General features: G+C 41.1%; 1 protein-coding gene and 1 long non-coding RNA gene across 3 annotated transcripts in view; one reads left to right on the top strand and one right to left on the bottom strand.

The window, feature by feature from the left end:
* IL15 (interleukin 15) overlaps positions 1-19591 on the bottom strand; it is a gene marked incomplete at its 5' end in the record, with an annotated part of 81017 nt that extends 61426 nt beyond the window's left edge. Inside the window, 2 exons of one of the 2 annotated variants that reach the window (XM_080675340.1) lie at positions 18502-18712; positions 18974-19095. Of the gene's footprint in view, positions 1-18501 lie in introns of both variants that reach the window. The other variant, XM_080675339.1, reaches the window with a different exon arrangement.
* Positions 18905-21755, top strand: LOC308251610. Its single transcript, XR_013960945.1, has 3 exons — positions 18905-19085; positions 19382-19677; positions 21527-21755. It is a non-coding gene; the product is annotated as an uncharacterized lncRNA (long non-coding RNA).
* The last annotated feature ends 255 nt before the right edge of the window (positions 21756-22010 follow it).

Below are 22010 nucleotides of genomic sequence, written 5' to 3'. Positions count from 1 at the left end.
TTCACACACACCGGTCCGCTCACTGGCCTGTGGCGGTGGCAGTGGAGCCAGAAAAAGCGGTGCAGTGGCTTGCACACCCTCCCCTCCCTCAGGGTGTTCGCTTCCTGAGCCCTCCGTCTCCCTGCCCTGCCCCTCCTGGTCCCGCCCTCGTTATGGGACAGATGTTTGATATTTTGTCTGCCTGGGTATAATTATTTGTTCATGTAAGTGTGGAAGTCTGTGAAAAAAAGAAGAAAGAAACATTTAATTCATTTAAGGCTGAGTGCTCTGACACATAGCAAACCGCCCCGATTGGCCACTGGGATTCCTTTCTCCCAGAGGTGCTCGCTCTCTGTCAGAGGGGGAATCGGCCCACCTAACTAATAACGTTTCTGTCTATGTTTATTAATTTGAAGGTATGAAGTTGTAACAGTTGTAGTCAGAAGAGGTTTTAAGCAGGGACCAAATTCTAAAGTTAACTATTTATAAGAAGGAAGCCAGAACTGGCAAAGTCACCGAGTCTGCCCAGAAAGCTCAAAAACTAAATGAATCTTATTTCTGACACCTGCCGCCACCCAGTCTTAATCAGTGGTGGAGGAATGGTCTCAGAACTGTTTGTCCCAATTGGCCATTTAAGTTTAATATGGTTAATGATTACAATACATTGTAAAACCTTTAGAAGAAAAGGAAAATATTTTGTGGGCCACTTGGTCCTTTTGTGTGTGGCAACTCTCAAGTTATTGGCTCTAAAATCAGTACTTTTTAATGGAAACACACTCAAGCAGAGGGGCTTTTCAGAGAGGTCAGGAAGTCTGATTACAGTGTAAGGGTCATCGGTTCTCCACACGCCACATTCGCTGGCAGGAGGCAAGTGCTTTTCCCAGTGAGAACAGAGAGAGGTCTGCCAGATGACAACGCCTCGGTGGGAGCACCTCCATTCGCCACCTGGGACTCGAGCCGTGCCCCCGGCCTCCGCCCACCCGGCGCCCATCCGCTCCAGGGGTTGTTTTGAGTAGCTGGAGGCGGTGGCAAGGAGGGAAATTCCCTTGTGACCCCCTGCGCCCCAATGAGACCCAAGAACCCCCGGCGACTCCTTGGACACTTTTCACCGTGTTCTGTTAGGGTGCTTAAAGAGGGCAGCTAGAAATTCCCCCATTCCCCTTTTCAGGCTTATCAGAAACAGATCTTTTATCTTTAGGAAGAATGTGGCAGCTGGAGGCTTGGGAACTGGGTGCTGGGCCTGTTCCCTCCTCCCTCTACCTTTTCTAAATATTTTAAAATAATAGAAGGTTTAAAGCATGGTTATACATTTTTGAAGGACATAGAAAGAAGGTTTGAAGGCTAATTTGAAATTGTGAAGGTTTTTATGAAGGCACGTGATGAGAAGGGGAGACTCAGATTCTAAGGATCTTTTAACTTAAAGGAAGAGGACTGACAGGGCTGGGACTCCTTTTCATTAAGCCCCCAGGGTAACCTTACAAGTTGGGGGCAAACCTGTTAGTGTCCTGGTGGACACTGGGGCAGCCTATTCAGTCTTGACAGAGCCGATGGGACCTGTTACAGAAACTGCCTCTATAGTAATCAGGAAATTACTCCAGGAGATTATACCTAGATTCGGGCTGCCAGTAGTCATAGGATCAGATAACGGCCCGCCTTTGTAGATCTCAAAGTATAGCTCAAGCCTTAGGCATAAATTAGAAACTCCATTGTGCATACCGGCCACAAAATTCAGGATAGGCATGAGCAGGACTCTAAAAAAGGAGTTTAATTAAATTTGTCCTAGGAACCGGTGAAAACTAGACCAACCTCCTGCCCTTCGCCCTCTTATGGGCCAGGTGTACTCTCTACCTGGAGGGGTTCCTCCGCTTTTCTTGACCTCCCCCCATCCTTCCCAGGGTCAGGGAGAAACTGAAAACTAGAATTCATAACCATTCCTTGCTCAAGTCCTTACAGGCTCTGCAGTATACCCAGAGAGCCACCCATAAGCTCGTTTGAAACGCACTGCCAGTGCCCACCGCGGACGCTGTACATCCCTTCCAGCCCGGGGACTCGGGGTGGGTAAAGAAGTTCACTGCCCAAGGACTCACCCCAACCTGAAAGGGACACTACACTGTTATCCTGAGCACGCCCACGGCTGTTGAAGTAGACGGCATCCAGACCTGGCTACACCACTCCCAGCTCCTGCATCAGGAAACGGCCTGGATCCTGGCAACCAGCGGCCTCACCAGTGAAATCCCTAGCCTGGGCTCCACGCAGGACAAGAGGAGACTAGTCGCCTGCAGGAGGGGAACTGAACTTCAGTGATGACAGTACTGATGGGGGACCGTGGTACTAGGGGTCTTGGTAACTGTAAGAACATTTTTGCTAGCCAGTGAGAAAGTCCAGGGCTAAGTAAGGCTAGATGTGCTAGGGGACAGGAGAGCAGGGCCAGAACAGAGAATGCCCTTAAAGAAAGTGGGATGAGTAAATAGAAAACTAATTGTGCCAAGCAGGTAGTTTAGAAAAATTAATGCAATCAAACTACTTAAAGTTAGGGGGCAGTACCATCCCCTAACTAATAAGGATGAGCCCATGATTTGACTCATACACATAAAATCAGTGAGGAATGAAGTATGGGAGCAACCATACTTGGGTAAAAACTGCTGTTTGAATTTTAACCCTGCTATTCTGGATTCTGCACACACTTACTTGCTTAAACTATAGGGTAGTTACCTCAGCACATAAATCCATCCCACATCACAAAGGTTATTTTCCTGTGCCTGTGGACCAGAACCACAGGAGATTAATTCCCAGACTCAGTAGCTCCAGGAGTTGAAACTGCAGACAACTTTTAGAGATTATTAACTTTGCTCAATTCTGCTTCTGTACAATCTGCTTTCGCAAGATAGGTCCACATTCCAATCCGATGTCCAGCAGAAGGTGGCTGGGGGCTTGTTTAGAACAAAGGAAAATTTTTGTGGTTTAGACCTTTAAAAGGACTGCCTACACCTGAAACGGCGCGGTCGTGAGGGTGGACTCCACCTGCGTGTGGTGCTCTGGCGGCCGTCCTGGCCAGCTCAATAAATCCTTGCCTGCTTTTTTTAATCAATCAGCAGCCTCCAGTGGTCTTATTCTGAGTCCAGGGTTCGATCCCACAACAAAAGTATTATTGATTTGATAAATGCTAAGTATTTAATTTGCTACCTAAAATTTGAAGCTCTGAAAGTTTAAGGTCTCTTTTCTCACTATGAAAAGGTTTTAAAGCTAACGCCCTTTGTTAATGGAGGAAGGGGTAGACGCACTTCCCCCAGAAGAACTGGTAGGCCAGTTCCCGCCAGCAGCCATCTTTAAAGAATGCGTTAATTTGCATTTAAATGGCTACACATTTGCTAGCCGCCCTTCCCCTAAAAGGTCAAGTGGCTAGGCCAAAAAACCTGTTTCGCTAGCCCAGTGGTCGGCAAACTGCGGCTCGCGAGTCACATGCGGCTCTTTGGCTCTTCCACAAAATACCACGGCCTGGGTGAGTCTATTTTGAAGAAGTGGCATTAGAAGAAGTTTAAGTTTAAAAAATTTGGCTCTCAAAAGAAATTTCAATCGTTGTACTGTTGATATTTGGCTCTGTTGACTAATGAGTTTGCCGACCACTGCGCTAGCCTAACAGTTTTTCCTGCAGTGGCAAACTCTTAAATAAAAAGTGGCTCCTTTGAAATCAGCTTTCCGCCAGTAGCCATTCTTTAAAGGACATTTTGCATTTGAATACCTACAAGTTTGCTTCTCAATTTCCCCGGGCAGAAAAAACATGGTCGGTTTGAAGTTATTGGATTTTGAAGTATATTCTTAAAAGTATAAAAGTGTTATTAATCTAGGAACTGCTAAATATTTGACTTGCCAGCTCTAAAAGTTCAAGGTTCAAATTTAATTGGGAGAAATTATATAAATGTGGTAATTAAATGCCTAAAATATAAAAAACGTGTTTTTGAGAAAATAAAATACTGTGTTTTCTCTGATAATTAGGAATTCAAAATATGTTACTTATTTGGTCTAATTAAAAAAGGATTCTGTGATTCCAACCAAATTCTTTAATAATGTAATTGATACTTTTTAAGATATTTAAGTATATAATCTTTAAAACATATATATAAACATATATATAAATATATATATTTGATCTTTCCAAGTATATTTCAAGGTTTTGAGAGTAACTTTTGGACATTTCATGGGCCCTGAAATGTTTTTCAAAAGTCTGTTCTCTCCTGAAAGAAATATTTTTTAATTAAACCAATTGATACTTGAAATCGCATGGAAAGCTTTATCAAATAAAAATTTAATCAATATATTTTACATATATATTAAATGTTATGAAGGTTTTCGCCTCTAAGAGGGAAAAATCAATATATTTCTTAAATATAGCCAAATTTTTCAACAGCAGTAGAATTTTAAGAAAGACAAAAGCCCCAAGCAGCCTGCATTTTGAATAGGCTCGGGGTGGGACAGTGTTTATGCTTTTGGATCAGACCTATAAGTTTACTAAATAAGTTTCTTTGCTTTTAATTAAAGATACCTACTTCAGTTACCTTATAATTTAGCTTTTTATAATATAATCAAGGTCTCATATTAAATTAAGTTACATAAGAAGCCAATGTTTTTATAAGTAATTGAATCCAAGCAAAATTTAAGAACAGATTAGAAGCCACCATTTACTGCCTGACATGGTAGCCGTCTGCATTCTTAATTAAGCTAGAGACAGGGCAACTAAATTTGCTTTGCTTTTAAAATGAAGATACCTACTTTAATTACTTAAATAAATTAGCTTATTAAATTATAATCAAGGTTTTCAGCTAAATGAAGAGCCAATATTTTTATAAACAATTCCAATAAAGACCAGAAACAGCTAGTGAGATTTCTGTTTGTCTGCAATGTGATTTTGATTGTATTTTAAAAGAACAGATTAGACAGCTGCCATATTGGCCACATGGCTTGTCCATGGGGGCTGCCATCTTGAAATAACAAAGGCCAACCCCCTTCCTTTAAAATAAGCCAATGTCTTTGTAAGCAATTTAAAGAAGTCTTTTAAGAAAGTTACTAAAGGCTTCCCATAATCCCTCTGTATATGCAAATAAGCCTAAGAGGGTACTTTAAAAGTATAATTATAATTTTAATAAAAAGGAGAAATTTTAAAGTTTTGAATTCTCTTACACTAATATTTACAGGGTAAACTAAGATCGTTATTAAAATATTAAATCTGATCCGTACCAGTGGTCACCATAACCTTAAGAGAAAGTGTTTCATGTGCCATGGCCTAGCGATAGAAAGTTGTATGTTGGAAAAAGAAAGACAAAGGTTCTTAAATGAGACTCTGTAGCCTGAAAATTATTCTGGAAGGAAATAGAGATTTTCTTCAAATGTTGTAAGGATTGTAATTGAAAGCTTATATATTTGGTCTCTTAAACTAAAGTAAATAATTTGTTTTTTTTCTCTCATAAGTTTTATGTAAAATTAAAGATTAATAGCAGAAACTTAATGTCATTTATTGTCCATAATCTAGGACAAGTGCAGTTAAAAAATAAAGCTTTATTTCAGATTAATTTAAATAGGCTAATTGAAATAAGTGGATATTCATAAAAACTTAATTGTACTGCACAAAAAAAAACTGTTCCTGAAGTATTAACAAAAATGTTTATTGATGGTTCATCTCATAGTAAAATTGCTTAACATGTAATGAATCCAAAGCAGAAATTAAAAATACAAGGTTATCAAGACTGCATTAAAAATTTTACAAAAGCCTCATAATAATAAAAGGGAGATTAATAGATTAATATCCTGTAAGAAAGAAATATCCTGTAAGTAAATTACATCAAGCTTTAATTGCTTTAAAATTTTACTCTAAAATTATTTTTCATTTATAATGCTGATAACAAAACACCCATAAAATCTTATGGTGTCAGAATAAGCCAAAAAAAAAAAATCGTCTGGACAAAAATCAAAAGGATCCCAAGTCTAATTTATTTATTTATTTATTTTTTTTTTTTTTTAAATATATTTTATTGATTTTTTTTTTTTTTTACAGAGAGGAAGGGAGAGGGATAGAGTTAGAAACATCAATGAGAGAGAAACATCGATCAGCTGCCTCCTGCACACTCCCCACCGGATATGTGCCCACAACCAAGGTACATGCCCCTGACCGGAATCGAACCTGGGACCCTTGAGTCCGCAGGCCGACGCTCTATCCACTGAGCCAAACCGGTCAGGGCCCAAGTCTAATTTATAAAAAAGATTTCTTTATTAACCTTAGTCGAGAATATGTTTGCATATTTCCAGAAAAGTCCATATGGATTCCTGCAACAACAGATCCCAGAGAGGACCTAATAGGACTGTTCAAGCCACAGGATAAGTAGTGGCTCCCGAGAACAGAGGAAAAACAGTCCAGAAATAAAGATGGTGAAGATGCCTTGCCATGCTAGCAGTCAGCAGCTGTACATTGCTACAGGTTGCCCAGGACCAAGGGCAAAGGAAAGTCGGTGTGCACACTTCTAGACCATGTGTGCGCACCCTTCTGCATAGAAGTCAAAATGTTTGATGTTTTGTCTTCTACTAGGACCCCTGACTTGGGGGCCTTGCCTTATTTCTAACACAGGGAATGGTATTAACTGCCACATTTAAAAGAGATGTTATACCTCAGGCATTAACCATTTTTACAGATGGATCCAGTTCTGGAAAGGCTGGATCTACTGCAGCAGGGGAGCAAAGGTCCTTCAAACCTCTTATATTTAACTTTTTCATTTAATTTTCAGCCTTTAAAATGTTATTTGAGAACGACAATTTCCATGTTTTCTTGGAAGCATTGTCTTCAGTGTGTTATCCACCTCTCTGTGCCAACTTTAGGGGTAAATCCCCGAGGACTTAAACCTAATCAAATCTGACAAAATGAATGTCACTCAATAGTGGAAAGAGCCAATCGAACTCTTAAAATCAATTACTAAAACAAAAAGGGGGAGATAGATGTTATGTGTCACCTCAAAACAAACTCAGTCATGCTCTTTATACTTTAAAATTTCTGAATTGTGATGCAGAGGATCGTACAGCAGGTGAAAGGCATCAGGCCTCCTGTACAATAGCCTCCACCCAGTTAGCTAGGTGGAAGGAAGCACAAACCAGACAAGAGTTTTATCAGATTCAGTACTGATGTGGGGAAGAGGTTGTGTTTTATATCTTTCCAGAAGGAGCAATGCAGCCAATTTGGGTGCCAGAGCGTTACGTGTGTCACCACAATGGACCCAGACAAGCTCCTGTGTCCCTTCACTCAAAAGGACTAAGTACTGCCCCCATGACAGCAAAGCGGAAGAAGAAAACTGAAAGCTACGCAAGGGACTGAGGTGCCAATATAGGGTCATCTGAAGAAGTTAACGACTGAAGCGCAGCAGATTGTGGAAAAGCAAGAAGTTGAAGCTACTTCTTCAACCATGTACCTGCTCATGCTAGCATCTGTTACAGGGGTGGGCAAACTTTTTGACTCGAGGGCCACAATGGGTTCTTAAACTGGACCGGAGGGCCGGAACAAAAGCATGGATGGAGTGTTTGTGTGAACTAATATAAATTCAAAGTAAAGGAGCGGAGGGGAGAGCAAGAGAACCCTCCGCTCTTTCGGCTCCACGGGCCGGATAGAACAGCCGAACGGAGGGCCGAAGTTTGCCCATGGCCGACTGCCAGTCTTCTGCAAACTCTTGCACAGCCAAGTCCAAGGACTCTGAGTAAATATACACCAGCAGCAAAAGAGACTTTCTTTCATTTAATAGCAAAAAAATGTTAACATGTCTATAGTTTTGATTTCTCTTATTGTTTTGCTTTAGCATTGTTTTGTTATTATTTAATAGCCAGAGTTTTGCTCTTGACATTCAAGTTTTGAAAATGATAACATGTATGTAGTTTAGTTTTTGCATTGGCATTGTTTGGAATTGTTTTAATATTAGATCTTTATTCTTAATGTTCAAATTTTACTTTTATTATAGTAGCTTAAAAACAAAAAGGGGTGAGATGTAGAGGGCCGCCTGGGAAGGCACATGGGCATTTCTTTAAATTGTTGTCAGCTGAGCCCAAGGCAACTGGCAGAGCCGCATCTCGGTTACGCCCTCCCCAAGAAGGCGGGGGGGTGGGGGGGGTGGGGAGGGACGTTGTTATCAGTACTGACTTTTTACCTTTGTCCAGGTGCAGGGGATCGGGCTTTGATATGTAAATCCAGTCAAGCACCAGGAATGCTCAGGCCTACTCAAGAATGCAAATAAGCTCCTTTGATCCTAAGTTCTGGTGAAACCCCCTGGTATTTGGGGGTATAAAATAAACTTGCTGCGTGGGCTCCGGGCATCCCTGCCTCTCCATCAGCGAGGATGGCATCCCACTTGGCTCCCAGCTTTGTTTCTATCTTTCTATCTGGTCTCTTTCTTTTATTTCTTAATCCCCAGCTCCTCCACTCAGAATGGGACCCGTTCCTTTTCCGTGCTGAGGTGGAAAAGAGAGAACACCTCTATACAATACTATGCTGTATATTGGAAAGTTGCTAAGAGAGTAAGTCTCTAAAAGTTCTCATTACAAGGAAAAAAAATGTAGTAGCTATGTGTGGTGATGAATGTTAATTAAACTTATTGTGATTATCATTTTGCCATTTATACAAATATTGAATCAGTAGGTTATACACCTGAAACTAATATAATGTTTTATGTCAATTATATTGTAATTAAAAGAGAAAAGATGAGTACATAAAACTAGTTATATGAGGATATAAAAACTAGTTATATGAGAGCATCAGACAGAGTAAGTATGACAGGGAAGCAAAGGCAGGAAGGTGTGAAGTCTGACATTCTCTCTGAAGACCTAAAAACTGGCCAACACCTTCTTGAAGACATTTTCTGAATATTTCTTCTGTCAGAGCCCAGCACAGTGATATAAAGGTCCCTCTGGTCTTCTTCCCACAACCTTTTATACATGCATTGGCCTCCTGAGGAAATACTCTTGACAGTTGCTTCAGTCAATCATTCTTTACTATTAAGTCACAAAACAAAATATCTGTACAAATACCTCACCCAATCTTCAGTCCAGTATTTCTAACAAATTACAGTACATATGCAATTGTATATTCCACTTTTATCTCAGTCTTAATATTTGCAAAATCAAGTTCATCCATTTCCCAGCTATAAACAATATCTGTTCCTCCAATGTTTATTTTTCCTGTCTCCCAAGATTAAAATCTTGATGAGGTCACCAGACTCTCTTTGCACTTTGCCCCTCCCACTGAATCAAGGCCTGTCAAGTACTTAGAAGAGCCTCTTGCCCATATTTGGAACTGAAGATTATGTTGCCAAAGGAAACAGATCAACACAATGAAGAAATAAATTTGATCTTCTTTGAAATAACTCTTCTTTCTATTCCCCTTTACTTTTAACATACCCTACTCTTTAACACCCATTCTGTAAATATTTAATAGTGCCTACCATCCATATGTCATGACAAACGATAGTTATTGCAATGAACAAAATAACAAAAGTACATGCTTTCCTGTAGCTCACATTCAAATAGAGAAAGGCATGTATTAAACAATCAAATACAACATATTTAAATCCCTTATCTGAAAACTTAAATCAAAAAGGCTCTAAAAACTGAAAGTTTTTTCTTAATTCACAGGTTAACCAAACATAAACTGAACTGACATAAGACTATAATCTGCACTTATTTCACTTTTGGGGAGGTACCTGAATCAGCTTGATTGCTGCATGGTATATATTAAAGGCATTTGTATCTCAGTCTGCTCTGCTAGGGCTTCCATCACAGAATACCACAGACTGGATGGTTTACACTATAGAAAATAATTTTTTTTCACAATTCTGGAGGCTGGAACTCCAAAGTGTTGGAAGGGCTGGTTTCTGGTTCTTGCCTTTCAGAGAGCCACTTCCTCAGTATGTCTGTACACGGTCTTTCACTGCATGTCCACTCTTGGTATCTCTTCCGAATCTTATAAAGACACCAGCCTTATCAGATTAAGGGCCTACCCTTATAATAACCTAATTTACCCTTAATTATCTCCTGAAACCCCTTTATTCAAATATAGTCCCATTGCGGTTAGGGCTTCAGTATATAAATTGGAGGGAGGAGGGAAGGGCATGACACAATTCAGTCTATAACAATTACCTTTCCAAAATCTGGAAAAGACTCTGAATTCTAAACATATCTGACTCTAAGAGTTTTGGTCTAATACTGTAAAAACCTGGTAGTATGTCAAATAGTAATAGGTGCGTGGAGCAGAGTTTAAGCCCAGAGTGCTGGTGGCAGTACAGTTTGAAGTACACCAGTCAGGGAAACCCTCACTCAAAAGGGATATTTGAGCCAAGCTCTGAAGGAGTTGAGGGAGTGGGTCAGATCTCTGAGAACAGCATTCTAGGCAGGGGGACACCAAGTTCAAAGACCCTTAGATAAGGATAGAGCAGTGTGGCTGAGGAATAGAAAGCTTGCCAATATGACTGAATTGGTGAGCTAAGGGAGAAGTAGTGGATGAGATCATGGAGATAAAAATCACTTATCGCTTCACTGACCATTGCAATGCAATTTGGTTTTTAATGAAGTGAGAAAGCAGTAGAGAGTTTTGAATAGAGGAATGGCATGACTGAATTACTGTTTAAACAGGATCACAATGTGTGGCAGATTTCCAAAAGATAGCTGCCATTAATCAATGCCTTCCTTCCATGAACAAGCATGGCAACATTACCCATCAAGAGATGAAGTTAGAGAGAGAGAGAGTTAATGTCCTCACCCCTTGAATCTGGGAGGACCTTCTGACTTGCTTTTCCAATAGAATGAGACAAATGTGACAGCCTGGGAATTTCATACCCAGGCTTTTTAAGAGCATCTGAAGCTCCCACTTTCTATTTTATAGAAGCTGGATATTATGTAAGGAGTCTGACAACTGTGAGAACATCATGCTGTGAGAAAGCCCAATTTAGCCTGGTGGAAAAGCCAAGTGGAGAAGAAGGAATCAGACAACAGCCATAGCTGAGACCCCATATATATTACGCAATGTCTTAAGCCATCTCAGACAGTCCTTGAGCTTTGGAGTCATACCAGCTGAGACCATAGACACTGTGGAGACAAGTCATTGCCTTTTTTTTTCTGTCCAAATTTCTAAGCTGGAAACCTTGAACAAATTTGGGAGTAGTTTATTACATAGCAATTAAGAACTGGCACGAAAATTAATAAGAGACCAGATGGTGGAGAAACACCTGAAGAGAAACAAGGACACTGTCAACTAGAAGGGCACTGATGAAATTATTATCAGAGAGAGGGCTACTCATCTATATATATAAAAGCCTTATATGCAAATTAACCCCTCGGGAGTTCCACTGGGAGACTGGGAGTTTGATCACTCGCTATGACATGTGCTGACCACCAGGGTGTGGCGCGGAATGAAGGAAGGCCCCAGCCAGCAGCCAGAAGGCGGTGATCACCCCTGATTGCCAGCCAGGCCTAGGTGGGCCTCTAGTGTTATATTATAGTAAGATGTTTGGCAATACTGTCACCAGCAATAATACAGAATTAAGGAAATGTATCACATGAACTGTGGACATGCTTAAGATTTCTAAATGTGATAACTGACTTCATTTTGCTGCCTAGGATTAATTATAGGAAGAGAAAGATGAACTGAAATGTTCAGCAGAATTTAGAGGAAATCAGGACTTGCTAGGTTGGAAAAGAAAATTTATTGTCATGCTTGCTTGTCTAGGCAGCAAAAGATTATTAAAGAAAGAAGTAGTTTTAGGGCAAAAATCACATCCAGGGGTCTGTTAGCACCATGTGCTCTCAGGTTAAAGATCAAATCAAGCGTGTGGCTGGAAAAAATCTCTCATTAAGACCTCAGAAAGATTTAAAATGTAGTGCCTCGTAGCTCTGCCAGGGAGACAGAAGCGCCTCTGAAACCCCAAGGGCTCCTCCTTCAGCATTCTGACTTGCAGCCAAAGCCAAGAGGAGCCTGTCTTAAGAGTTTTGTGGCCATGTCTTTTTCTCAAGGAATGAAAAAATTTACAGGAAGCCCCCAAGATTTATAAGAAAATTCTACTAAAAAAAAAGTACCACCAGCAAAACAAAAGGGAGAACACAAAAGGTCTCTAGATTCCTAACTCTCTATGAACACGAAGCTGCCTTCTCAACTGCTAACAAGAGCTATCTCTCATGAACAAAGTAAAGGAAAGCCTTTAACTTTCCAGCCAGCCCTGCTGAGTTTCTTGAATGTTTCATCCCAGCAACCTAAGAAGAACCAACCAGCTGAAGGTAGTCCAGTTGCACAATAATGACAAATAAATTATTGTGGGATTTTTTTTTTTTAAGTTACTGTTCTCAGGAATTTTTTTGTTTTGTTTTGTTTTCTCAGGTGGGTTTGTTTTTGTTTTTATTATTTAACTAGTGGCCTGGTGCATGAAATTCGTGCACATCAAAAGGGGTTTAATTAGAGGAAATATTTTAATATTGCTATTTGCCCTTTCTCTATAATAGAAGTGTCAGAGATGAAAGAAAATTAGTAAAATGTATATGAAAATGTTCCTCCTATCAGAGTCCAGGGTGCACCATGGGACGCAGAGTCAAGTCCCCACCCAACCATGCGTGCATAGAAATCAAGTGAGATCCAGACCCGGCCAGCCCCACCCCCATCAAGCCCTGCTGGGCAGGGGGCACAGCCTCAGGTCCCCTGGCCCGGCGCTGGGGTGGGGGGTGTGTCCTCATGTCCCTCAGCCTGGCACTGGGGCAGGGGGCATGCCTTGAGGTCCCCCGTCAAGCCACACTTGGCAGGGTCATGGCCTGAGGTTCCCCGGCCCGGCACCAGGGCATGGCCTCAGGTCCCCTGGCCCAGGGCAAAGGGTGTGGCCTGAGGTCCCCTGTCAAGCCCCACCAAACAGGGGGCACAGCCTCAGGTCCCCTGGCCCAGCCCAGTGCCACACAGCCTCTGGTCCCTGCTGATTGCTTGTTAAGGCTCATTATGGGAACTCTGCCTCCACTGTGGGTGCAGCCATCTTGTTATGGCATGATGGTCAATTTGCATATTCCCTCTTTATTAGATAGGATGAAGGCAGAGTAGAAACAGGTTAAGTGAAACATTCTGGCTCTTGTGTTGTACTGAGAAGGGGGTTGGGTGGAAGGTGAAATGTAGCAACAGGGAGACCAACTCTTGCAATAATACCATGAGATATGATATTAATGGCTGGAATGAGGTGGCACAGTGAAGGGGCTGACAAGGTCAGATGTGGGAAACAGCTGGAAGGCACAGGTAAAGGGGTTAGTGGAAGGTTAATGTGAGGTGTGAGAAAAAGAGATGTTACGGACAAATCCAAGATTCATTGATTAACTGTCTCTGCACCTAAAAATATGTAATTGCCATCAATTGAGATCGGGAAGACAGTGGAAGGAGCAGTTTTGCATTAATTCAGGAATCTGCTGAGTACTAGATATCTAATCAGGGATGCTGAAAGACTGTTGGGTCTGGAGTTCAGAGAGATGTCATGATTGGAGATATAAATATAAGAAGTATCTGTATGAAGACATTAAAAGCCATGAGACTGAATGATGTCACCAAGGGAGTGAGTATGGACAGAGAAAAGGCCTAAGCACTGGGCCCTCGAACTCCTATATTTAAAAGGGTAGGGAAACAAAGAACCAGTAAAGGAGGCAGATAGGTGTTGGCGAGGTAAAAGGAAATAAGGTATTCCAAGCCAATCCAGAACTCTAGGGGTGTGCACAGGTGGGAGCCACGCACTGACCACTGCATTTAGCACGGGGGTTCTTAGAACCTCTGACAAGTACATTTTTAGTGGAGCAGTGGAGACCACAACCTGGCTGGTTCAAGAGAGACTAAGAAGAGAGAAATTGGTGACAGAGAACTGAATTGACTTTGAAAATTTTCCACAAAATGGGGACAGAAAAACTAGGGAGAGAAGCATGAGCGTTTTTGTGTTGTTTTTTTTTAATGGGAAAAAAATATAGCATGGCTATATAGTGATGGGAAAGACCCATCAGAGAGTGAAAAGTAGTGATGGTGGAGAGCAAGGGTGGATTATTAGAGCTATGCCCCTGAGCAGGTGACAGGAAGGAGACTACACACCTGAAAGACTGCCGTGAATTTAGGGCTCGTTCCCTTACCTCTAATGTGTTTTTTCCTCAATAAATCCTACCCCAGACCAAATTTCCTAAAATACTGCTTTTATTATAATATTGTAACATTGGTTTTGCTATATTACTTATATTTTCTACATGTTTTCCATTCCTCTGCTTAGGTGGCAAGCTGTTGGGTGACCTGACTTACTCTCACTGAAGTCAAGAAAAGTCAACTATGTGACCTGCCCTTGGCTGGGCATACAGGCCACATTGTCCTATCTTTATTTAAAACATAACTGCAGAGACAAACACATAATAAGATGAATTTACAGAGACAAAAGCTATTAAAGGGGGATGCAGACAGCACCAAATACATTCATATATTTCTCATTCATATGAGAAAATCATTCAGCCTGGGCAGTAGAAGGGACAGCAAAAGCTACAGATGGCGGGCATTTTGAATAGGACACAGGAAAGCTGACAAATAAATAGCAAGTGTGTCTAGAGCCCAGATAAAGTGTGACTAGTATTCCCACCCCCGCCCCTCTAAGCAGGTGGGGGGCAGGCAATAAGAATGAACTAGATTAGAGACCTTCAAAGCGAAATGCACACATTCCTGAGGAAGCTGACAGCTTTTCAAGGTCTATATGGGCATAGAGAGTTCTAAAGAAACCTATTTCCAGACTCACTCTTTTTATGAGTGATATGCCTGAAATGTGCCTGAGGCAAGCAGATTTCTAGCAAGTTCTCCTTTCCCTCTTCCCCTTTCATAACCAGCCTCCTCCCATTTTACAAAAGAAAGGCATCTACCGCCCCATCCATTCTCTCACCCTGCCTCTTGCCAAATAAAGGGGCAATCTGAAAAAGGGATGTTAGGAAAACCCTCTCCAATGAAAGCCTTGATCGCAACACCACCCATATCTCATCTATACACATATACACTTCCAAAATAGTTTAGTTTTATGCCTAATAATTTCTTATCAAAAGTTAGTAAGTTATTTTGGTTAATTGCATACTAATAATATTTAACATAAATAATAGTTTTCAACAATAAAATTATTTCTTAAATGGTTACATTTCAATACTTATTTTTGTTGCTGCAGAGGATGAAGGAAGTCAAAGAAATTGGAAAGCTATATTGTAAGATTTCTAACTGTAACATGTTCAGTTAAAGAATAATTATTTGAAATTTTCAGAAGTCTGTGCTAACAGTGTGCAAGGGGAGAAATGACACAAGAGATCCTTGAATGTGTCACTGGTCTCTCTCCATGTCCCTGTGATAAGTAGAGCTTCCCTCCCCCCACCTTAAAAGCATCATATATTCTTCTAGGATCATTTTCAGTTTCAATTCCTTTATCTGAGTAAACACTTTCTGTCATTCTCCTGATCTTCTCTGCATCCTGTCAGTATTGGTGGAAGAAACAATTGTGTATTATTTGAACATGATCAGCTAATAGGGACTCAGAGTTCTTGGTCCATTTTTATGTGGTCTGTATACAGTCCTCTGCTCTTCTGAAAATGACTGGCAAGACACCAATAGACTCAAAGTGGGATAAAAACACTGGAAAATATATGCATACAAATACCCGCCTCCTGATATAAAATATGTACAAGTGAGATCAAAGGGCCTCTTATTTTCTATTTCTGATTCCAGCACTAAACAACTTTTTTTTAAAAGGAAACCATTCCTTGACATAGAGCAAAGTAATAAATGCAATAGTTATAACACATTCCAATACTGGCTACAACCCCACATGTCCTCTCAACTCTCCTATGGGATTTTCCCATCCAATCCATCAAATAGGGTAGCAGCAAGCACTTAGGCAATGATCAGTCTCAATAGACTCATGCAGTAATTTGTAATCACTAGGTAAATTAATCCAAGAGCTAATACTGAGCTGAAGAAAAAAGCTGGCTTTTTGCCAACCGTCATACTTAAATCCTTCTGAAAGCAGACTTCTCAAACAGCTGACTCTACCACCTCAGTTGTGATAGAATGGGAAAGTCTTCTGTCCTGATCTCCCCATGAAGCCCAGGTTTCTGTTTGGATGGATGAATAGATAGGTAGATCAATAGATAGAAACATATAGATCAATTCACATTTGCCCACTACTTGTCAATCTCTGTCAGCAAAAACTGGTACAAATTAGACAAATGTTTTCATTCAGGAACCATAAATGAAATGTCTCCAAATAATCAAACACATATAGACACTCCTGTGAATATTATTTGATCATAAAGGCAATCCTTAAATATATAATTAATGATGTCAATCATGTAAGAACCATGTAAGCATTGCTTTAAACCCAACATTCTATCATTATAACACTGCATCAAAATGAAATAGGGGTTGACTGTCACTGTCAAATTGTGGGAAGTATTTCTATGGAAATAATATCATCCTTCATAAATATCAGTGACCAAATCTGTCTGGGTTCAAATCCCAGCTCTACCACCTTTTAGCTGTAACTTTGGGGAAGTTACTAAATTACGCTATGCTTCCATTTCCTGAGCTATAAAATACAATCCTTATCACCACATAAGTTTATTATGACAATTTAAAAAATAGATCTGTTCTTGGAACAACATCTGATACATAATAAGATCTTAAAAAATTAGCTAGGATTAGTATTATTTCCCATAATTCAAGTTGTGGGCCCAAAGACAGTATTCTGTATTATCATTACCTAACCTTCAAAAGAATAGATACAGAATGAGCAAAACTTAATAGTAAGGATAGGAAAAAAGGACAGTCTTCTAAATTTTAAAATGTTTTAAAAAGTGTTTTGGGTCCAAGACCCATTTAAAAAGCTGATTAGAATTATGGGTATTTTCCTTGGAAAAATACACTTATACACAAATTTCAGGACTTCCTTCACAGTCTTCCTGAGGTTTACTCAGAGAAGGCAAACTTGAGGACCTCCTAGGGTTTAAAATCCTCCAGTTATCAAACTATTCCAATAAACTTTAAACTGCTATTTCCCCCATCTTCCAAAGAAGTTTATAAGCATGCAATTCATTGAGAAACATGTTTTGTGATACAGCTGTTCATACTTATATCTGAATCTCATGGATTAAAACAAAAAGCATCCCATTGTTTTTCTTAAGCCCACCAGTAATCCGTAGGTGAATTCCAAATTCCAGAACTATAGCTTCAAATCAGGTTCTGGAGTTTCCACTCCTAATCAGCAGAGCAGATTAAAGAATTTCAAATGTTTTAAAAACTGTTTTGGGTCTGAGACCCATTTAAAAAGCTGAGTAGAATCCTGCGAACACTCTGCCTATTACACACTTCTGGACCAGTGGCCAACCCAACCCCTTTTTGTCACTTTGTCCCAGAGCAGAGGGCTGCAGGGAAGGCCATTCTGAGTACGACTAGAACTTTGAGAACATAAAACAGGGAGAAATATAAGAATATGATATTAAAACACTACCATAAAAACTTCAGAAATTTCTGACACTTCTTAACTATAGGAAGGAAAGTTTTCATCACTTTTAAAATCTAAAGTGACTATTGCTTTGTCTTCAGTCCTTTCTTTCAAATATTTTTTTACATTCTTTCTTTAGTACCTCCTCCTTCTGTCAACCACACCCACTGACCCGGCTTTTTCATGAAAGGGCAAGAGTTTGAAATTTCATCTATATTGCCCAGTTCACCCAGCAGGGCGCTATAACATACAGACTGAAAAAAGCCTCTGTGGGCACATGGACAAGATGAAGATGCCTATCAGCTACAAGTTGACACCATCACCAGTGTCATAACATGATGAAGAAGCTGTATTATAGAATTGTACCCCTAAAGCCTATATAATTTTATTAACCAATGTCACCCCCAATACATTCAATAAAAAAGAAAGTAGCTTTAAAAAAACATAGTGGAAAATAATAGCTAGTGACTACCACTTCACTCCTAGTTTCAAAACGTCTGACTCACTATTTAAGAATCTGTTATAAGCATCACTGAAGAGTAACCTTACCATACTTTATACATACACAGAAGTTAAGAAACCCTTAAGTGCATGGAATTATGTAAATTAAAATAAACTGTATACACTTGCAAATGCAGTCTCAATAACACTTGAAAAAATTAACTGGAATTTAATTTAAAACCACCTTGAACAGGATTCGAATGCAATGCAAATCTCCTGCATTTCTTCCAAGTTTCTGATACTGCTTTTCTAAGAGACAGGTGTCTTGTCCAGGGTTGGAACTAAAAATACAGACCCAGGTCTGACTGCCAAAAGTGACCATTCCTACAAATTCCTCTCCCTGGAAGGCAAGGTTCCTGAACAAAGAAAAGGAGGGTAATTTGATTTTGCCAGCAAAGGTAGAGACAGTCCTGTGTGTTCTTGCGCGCGCAGGCTCACACAGGACTGCAGGGGGTTTGGGAGGGAACAGGGAAGGAGCGGGAAGATGCAGTACCTTCTTGAACTTTCTGAGCTCAATTAGGTGAGAAACTCAGCGCTTTGTGCAGCCAGATGCAGTCTTCTCTCGGAACCGGCGGCTTGGCGAGGGTGGTCAGGCACGCGTCACTGCTTTCCGCCAACCCACCTGGAGTCTCACCTGCAGTTGGCAACGCGCAAAGAGAGGAGCGCGCTAGGGAACGGCCAAGTGACCAGCAATGTGCGCTCCTCTGGAAGCGGAGGATGGCGATAAGAGGACACAAGAGAAATAAAGGGCAGAAGGTGAAAAACCTCTGCACGAAGTGCAAGTGAAAACTAAAGTCACAGTCAAGTACTCCCTATAAGAGGGCGGGGCGGGCAGCCGGCCGGCGGAGACGGGTGGGTCCAGCTGGAGGTGGGAGGGGTCCAAGGCGGAGACTGTTGGGGGAATTCTATCGCCCTTTCAACCACCAACACCTCCCTTCCCAAAGCGGAGAGGCTGAGCTCTGTACCTCCATCGAGTCCGGGCTGCAGGGTGAGGGGCGGCAGGTGGCGCAGCCAGAGGGCGCGGCCACCCGACTGCCTTTCCTTTTGAGCTACTGCGACGGAGAGCGAGTGAACTGGGTGAGCGCTCTGAACTCAGGGATCCCCAACCCCCCAGCGAAAAGAAAAGTGAAAGAGAAACGGGTGAGGAGCAGACGCGAAGATAAACACCCAAGGCGATGGGGGAAGGGTGGGATGGCAGTTCCTGGATAACTACCCAAGGTGTCGCGCTGCCCTTCCCCTGGGTTTGGTATGCCGGTCAGGTTTCTGGCACTACCACGCGCAGGGGCGCACAACCTGGAGGGGTCTTGGGAGGTGGTCGGAGAGCGCTGGTTTCCGGCTTCGGCCGGTATCTCCTTGGGCATTTGCCGATATAGCACGAGGCGATGGCTCGGAGCCCACCGGCCGCGTCTGTGGAGCCAGGCATGGCGCAGGAGGCTGCCCCAAAGAAGCCTGGAGACCGGGGCGTGGTGCGCGTCCACGCTGCCCAGAGGAAAGGGGAAAATGTGTGGATCGCAATGGGCGGCTTCTCCAGCCCAGCCCCTTGGCTCGCTGCGCAAGGTAGAAGAAGGAAGGCTCTGAAGTCTAAAGAGAAAATGTTGAGTAACTACTTTGTCCAAGGCAATTGGCACGGAGGCTGAACGTGAAGGGAATGAGTCTGTCTGCTGATCAAGTGCGTAGTTGAGTATAAACATTACACTTGGCCTCATTTCACGGGGTCCTGTGAAATTTTATTATTGTATTCTATTGCTGAGGCTAAGTGATCTGCGTGCCAGGGTCAGGAGAAAAGGGCTCGCGCCCAGTTTTGGAAGCACTTTGGAGAACCTTGCACACTTGTGAGCCACCGAAAATCCCAAATGGAAGGTACTCCACCAAAGTTTTCAGGGTTATGTCATAGAAAAAATGATAAGGCTTCCTGGAGCTTAGTAAAATATTTATCTGACTCGATGTATTCTATATCATCCTGACGGTTAAAAATAGAATAGAAGAATATGAGAAGTGATTTAAATATTAGATTGCATAAAGTTCTACATAAAATCATATCTTTACGAAAAAGTTGATCTCTAGATAATCACTATCAACAAAACAAGTGAAATAAAACGTAAAAAGTTTTTTTGTTTTTTTATTCTTTTTTTAATTAATTTATTTTTTAATTGTTTGAAGTATTACAAATAGTAGTACATATGTCTCTTTTTTTCCCCATTGACCTCCCCCCCCCCCCGGCCTCCCCTTCCCCCCAGTACATGCCTTTACCTGCCCCCCCCCCCAGTGTCTTTTATCCATTGGTTATGCTTATATGCATGCGTACAAGTCCTTCAGTTGATCTCTTACAGCCCCCCCACCAAACCTCCTCTGCCTTCCCGCTGTAGTTTGACAGTCTGTTCAATGCTTCTTTGCCTCTGTATATCTATTTTTCCCCCTTTTCTTTCCAACGTAAAAAGTTTTTTTTTACAATCATTCAAAATTCCACCATAGTTGGAAATGAAGCAATCATTCTTTTCTGTCTAAGACAATGTAATGTTCAGTTTTCTCGTGATGATGCTAATGATTTCAAATCTGATCAGATTTTTTCATAGCAAAATGCTGAAGTTCTGATTTGGATTTGCAGCATGAGCACGCTCTGTGAAAGCCTGCATCTGGATTGGAGTCCGTTGCAAAAGATATGGCAGCCACAAAAGGACTCAAGTGTTGTCTGTGTGAATCTAGAGTTTAGGGATGGAGAAATGGATCTGTCCCCAGCCTCAACTTGGAGGACCGCAGAGCTCCGTGAGCTCCTACAGAGTGAACTCCTGCTGTACCCCTGTGATCAATGCGGTTGTGTGCTCTGCAGCGGGTGGCAGAAGTAGATGTCCAGACAGTAAGGCCCTCCCTCACTGGCTGCCCTCAGTACCAAGTAGCAGAGCCAGATAGGGCTGCTGCCAGAGGAGTTTTTTTCACATCCTAAATCCTTCTGCGTTTGGGCTGCCTGGGAGAACTAGACTCTGCTCTTAGCTGGGCTCACTGGCTGGTGGGCTCCAGAACCTTGTCAGCTGTCCCCAGGGCTGAAGGGATCAGTGGCTGACAGTGCACTTTGAGTATAGGGCCATCTTGAATGTTCTAAGCTACTGAAAAGTTTGCACAACACTGAAACTGATGGGAATTTTCTTCCTAGAGCTGAGCTTTAAAGCACCATCTGAGTACATAGATAAATAAAATTGGTCTCAAATATTGATCGAGCTTACAAGACGGGCGGGATGATATAGAATACATTTAGTCAGATTGAGGAGATAAAATAGCATAAATAACAATAAAGTGAAATGGAAAATGATTATAGCCATAAAAAATGCTTTGCTCTACCACTTGCCTGCCAACTATATAGGTCAATATTGTTTTCTTAATTACAGAAAGAGAAGTATTTTTTTTTTAATTAGTTATATACTAGTAAGTGCCTGCAATTCAATAAAGTTGGGTTTTCAGCATAAATTGTTTTTGCTGCATTGAACACAAACAGAAAAGTCTAATATATGATTCTTGCTTTTCAGTTGCCACAGGCTGTTTGGCAAGCGATTGGAAATTACTCACACCAATGAACAAGTATATTCCACAATATAAGTTAAAAGCAAAGACCAAAATTGATGAAATAATTTGAAACTGCCTGAAGATAACTGATACAATTATAATGTGGAAAACAGCAAAAATTAACTAAACTCACAGAATTGACCATAATATTTTTTTTAATTTAAAGAATTAAAAATAAAATTATAGTTTAATAAATTTTAGTGTCTGTTTTTTCATTCCAAAGACAATGTTTGACAATTTGGCAATTGTCTTTAAAATAAACTACTAGTAAATATTTTCTATAGATTCTCAGACTATGTGGAAGAAGTTGAAAGTCAGCTCATCTGGTTTGGTGTTCAAAGTCCATAACTATGGCCTTATTTATGATTCTTCTAAGAATAAATCACAGGCCAGGAACAAGTTGGTCTCCTGGTCTTTGAAAAACATGACCCATGATACCACCAGTTT

The sequence above is a fragment of the Plecotus auritus genome (genome assembly GCF_963455305.1).
Source record: "Plecotus auritus genome assembly, chromosome: 6".
In the NCBI taxonomy this organism is placed as follows: domain Eukaryota; kingdom Metazoa; phylum Chordata; class Mammalia; order Chiroptera; family Vespertilionidae; genus Plecotus; species Plecotus auritus.
Note: the sequence above shows the minus strand (reverse complement) of the source record. Positions and strands in the feature narration are given on the sequence as shown.